The sequence below is a fragment of the Mustela nigripes genome, chromosome 14, assembly GCF_022355385.1.
Source record: "Mustela nigripes isolate SB6536 chromosome 14, MUSNIG.SB6536, whole genome shotgun sequence".
NCBI classification, from domain to species: Eukaryota; Metazoa; Chordata; class Mammalia; order Carnivora; family Mustelidae; genus Mustela; species Mustela nigripes.
This window is the reverse complement of record NC_081570.1, coordinates 33703336-33707548: the sequence shown is the minus strand read 5'-3', so window position 1 is coordinate 33707548 and position 4213 is coordinate 33703336. Positions and strand designations below refer to the sequence as shown.

Below are 4213 nucleotides of genomic sequence, written 5' to 3'. Positions count from 1 at the left end.
CCCCCCCCCCCCCCCCCCCGCTTGTGTTCCCTCTCTAGCTGTGTCTCTGTCAAATAGGTAAATAAAATCTTTAAAAACAACCACCACCTATGGGCTCCTGTTTAGGGCACAACTTTAAAATAGGATTCTAGATTCCTAAGGAAAGTTATTTGGCTACAAGATTACAAAGCTTAAGAGTTAAAAAAGTACTCTGATGCTAGTATTTCAAACCCTAAACTGAAACTGTTCTACCTAAACCAAAATGTCATTTCAGCCATACCACAGGAGGTCAAGCTAGAGACTAGTTCAACTGCACCATACCCAGAATTGAAAGGACAAAATTTAAATGGGCAATACACTGACAATACAGGACAAACTTCAAACTGATTGGAAAAGGTGAAATATTGTTTCTAGCTGAGGCCAGCAACTAAGTGGGTGCATCCCAGTGCCTGGTAACACAATAGACTATTCCAACCAAGAACCAAGCACACCAGCTGAAAGGAGCCACTTTAGAAGCAAAAACATCTCCCTCAACTCCCAGAATCTGGGCTCCAAATCCATGGCAGTTCAGCTCCAAGAGTTCCCCTGAGAGCTGAAGAACTCAGAAGGGAAGCAACTGCCTCCAACCTACCAGCAACCTACTAACAGACTAGGAAGACAGCATGGCACAGAACTGTCTAAGGAAGGAGGGAAGAAAGCCTCACTACCCACATCTCTCAAGCTTCCATTTCACCAAAAACAAAGAAGTATGTTCTTGGCCAGGAGCTTTTCGTGCACCTCACAAAAACTTTACATGGAAGGTATACGACTATCCCCGTTTTACATAGCAGGTCATCTTCCCCACCGTCCTGCAATGCACTCCCAGTGCTTCTGCCATTATCCTATGCTGCCTACATCATAATTTCCACCTAGACGAAGCCCTTTGCAAGGGAAGATCCAAGTGTGGAGGCAACTCAAGTTTAACCAATTTCGAAAACCCTCTTTTTTAAAAACACAAAGTATCTTACTTCAGCCAATTTTCAAAAACATATAATCATGTGAACAGGGTGTTAGGCCCCATCACCCGGGCGCCTCTGGACTTAGTCATCTTTGTATGCCTAGAACCTAGAACAATGCACAGCACAGAGCAGACCTCGGGAACTGTTGAATAACTGATTTCCTCGCCCCCACTTCAGTTGCTCATTGCCTTTCTTCAACCCTAGGATTCCCTTCCCCCAACCTATTCCCTGGGGAAAGCTCCCGTTCCCTGACTCCTTCATTTCCCCCATTCAGCAACAAAGCCTAGTGGTTGAAGAGCCCCAGCTCCGGAATCAAAACAACTCTGAATTCAGATCCGGTCTCTTCCATTTATTAGCTGTGTGACCTTGGCTGCGTGAGTTGCTCAAGTCTCAGTTTCCCCACCTGTAAAATGGGGATCCCAACCTCCTGGCCCAGCAGGGTTGCTGTGATTAACTCAGATGATGCAAGCGAAACGCTAAGCACTAGGCCCGGTACTTAGTAACTCAATAAAGGTCGCTGTAGCTAACAACCTCCTCTAACTCCCGCCCCCTCCCCTCGCAGGTGCCCCCGCGGGTACCACTCCCAAGGCAGCCCCCTCCCCCGCTCCCAAGGTCCCCGAACCTCACCGCGCAGAGGGACAGCCCCTCCCGGCCCCGCCGCCTAGGCGAGTGAGGCCCGGCCGCAGGAAGAAGAAAATAAGGCCCAGTACACCCGCCTCCCTTCCCGATGTACATTGGCCATAAGAGATTAGAAAAGACCAATCTCAGGACCCATTTTAGAAGCTCCTGTTCCCATTGGCCAAGAACCATGCCTATCACTCTCCGCTGACGGCAAACCCCCCGCCCCTCCCCCATCGGAGCTCACGGTCACGGCCACAGCAGCAACAAACCTAAAGGATTCCAAAACGGCATCGTTCTTACCTAAAGCCCACTGCCCCGGCAGGGCTAAGGCTTGGCTCCTGCTGTCGCCGCTAGCCGTACCTACCGCTTTTCCAGCCGGCGGAGGACGAAGCTCCGCCTCCTCTAAAAAAGTCGGTCCTCGCGCAGAAGCACAACGTCAACCAATCTGAGAGCCGCTATCACTCCTCAAACAGCCAATGAGCACGCGCTGCAGTCGCCCAAAAGTCCGGGCATATCAGTCTGCTCAGCCTATGAACGCCGGGTCGGGCTGTTGCCAGGAGGAAACGCTGTACGGCTCGGGACTGCGGCCACTGAGCATCTTGGCTGAATCGCGGGGTTGGCCAATCATAGGAGGGCTTCTGGAGGCCCATAGCTAATCAGCATTGAAAGAGGCGAGCGCCTAGAAATGGGATGGTGGGGTGGGGTAGGGACAGTGAGATTATTGTAGGATGTTACTAATGAAAGGGTGGGGCACGGTCTTTGTAGAGTGAGTAGGACCCTTGCCTAAGGTGGACGTGCGCCGGAGCCCTTAGGGGCAGCTTCCGAGATCAAGCAGTTTCTGATAAGGTGACCAACTTGTCCCGTTTTGCCCGAGATTGCCTCGGTTTTTGAAAACTGAAAGTCCCGTATCATGGGAAACCTCTCACTAGCCGGCAAGATGAGACGTTTCCTGAAAGGAGCAGTTCCTGAAGGGGAAAGAGCTCTGGGGGAGGGGATATGTCCTTAGGGTCATTAAAAAGCAGTTCTTCAATGAGCGGGGATTTGGGGGTCATTAGGAGCAACTCTTGGGGCGGGGGGAGAAGATCCTGGGAGTCATTAGACGTACTTCTGGAGAGTTTAGGGGGTACCTAGAAGTCATTAGGAACTGTTCCTTAGGGGCACTGAATCGCTCTAAGGAGCTCCCAGATTATGAGGACGATGGGCGAGGAAGCCCACAGGACGCTCTGATAGGTTCGTTAGAAAAGTGGAATTCTCACAACCAGAATCATTAAAAAATGTCCAAAATTACCCATGCTACAGCATGCCTTTTGAGCTCCATTGACCTGGGCATGGATACAGTTGCTAGTACTGCTGTGACTACCAACTATTCTGAATTTGATCTTGCTACATTTCCCAGCACTGCCAAAGAGGATTTTCCAAGATCGCTGCTACTTTGTATCATAAGCTTCCAGTTGGTGTGAGCACATGATAGTTGAAGCCTAAATCAAGCTCTCTTGACATTTTCCCATTTCCCTGATCAGTTTATTTTAGTCACCTTTTAAAGCTCATCTTTCCGGGCGCCTGGGTGGCTCAGTGGGTTAAGCCGCTGCCTTCGGCTCAGGTCATGATCTCAGGGTCCTGGGATCGAGTCCCGCATCGGGCTCTCTGCTCAGCAGGGAGCCTGCTTCCTCCTCTCTCTCTGCCTTCCTCTCTGCCTACTTGTGATCTCTCTCTGTCGAATAAATAAGTAAAATCTTTAAAAAAAAAAAAAAGCTCATCTTTCCTGTCCCACCCCTTAATTCATAACAAAATTAATCATGGTGAGAAAAACCAAAGATGGGATTACCTTTGGATGTGGGACAAGGAATGATGGGAGAGAAGCCTAAAAAATGCTTCCCAGTTGTTTGGGTATTAACAATGTGGGAGGGTTTTTTGTTTGTTTGTTTTTGGGTGTTTGTTTTGTTTCTTTTAGTAATTTTTTTAAGATTATGAATTTATTGGGGCACCTGGGTGGCTCAGTGGGTTAAAGCCTCTGCCTTTGGCTCAGGTCGTGATCCCGGGGTCCTGGGATTGATCCCCGCATCAGGCTCTTTGCTCGGTGGGGAGCCTGCTTCCCTTCCTCTCTCTCTGCCTGCCTCTCTGTCTACTTGTGATTTCTGTCAGATAAATAAATCTTTAAAAAAAAAATTGTTAATGTATTTGACAGAGACACAGAGAGAGAGGGAGCATAAGTGGGGAGAGTGGGAGAGGGAGAAGCAGGCTTCCTGCTGAGAAGGGAGGCCAACAGGGTCCCAGGACCCTGGGATCATGACCTGAGTCAAAGGCAGATGCTTAATGATTGAGCCACCCAGGCACCCATTTTACTAGTGTTCTGTTTCTTGATCTGGATGGTGGTTATTACACTGGTGTGTTCACATTTAAAATTTTCAATGGGGGCGCCTGGGTGGCTCAGTGGGTTAAGCCGCTGCCTTCGGCTCAGGTCATGATCTCAGGGTCCTGGGATCGAGCCCCGCATCGGACTCTCTGCTCAGTGGGGAGCCTGCTTCCTCCTCTCTCTCTGCCTGCCTCTCTGCATGCTTGTGATCTCCGTCTGTCAAATAAATTTAAAAAATAAATAAAATAAAATAAAATAAAAT

General features: G+C 49.3%; 1 protein-coding gene across 2 annotated transcripts in view; it reads right to left on the bottom strand.

The window, feature by feature from the left end:
• The window catches only part of KDM4A (lysine demethylase 4A), a 45188-nt gene extending 43183 nt beyond the window's left edge, over window positions 1-2005 (bottom strand). Inside the window, exon 1 of one of the 2 annotated variants that reach the window (XM_059374446.1) lies at window positions 1899-2005. The gene's annotated coding sequence lies outside the window, so the exon portion shown is untranslated. Of the gene's footprint in view, window positions 1-1604; window positions 1685-1898 lie in introns of those variants that run through there. The other variant, XM_059374447.1, reaches the window with a different exon arrangement.
• Between the last annotated feature and the right edge of the window lie 2208 nt (window positions 2006-4213).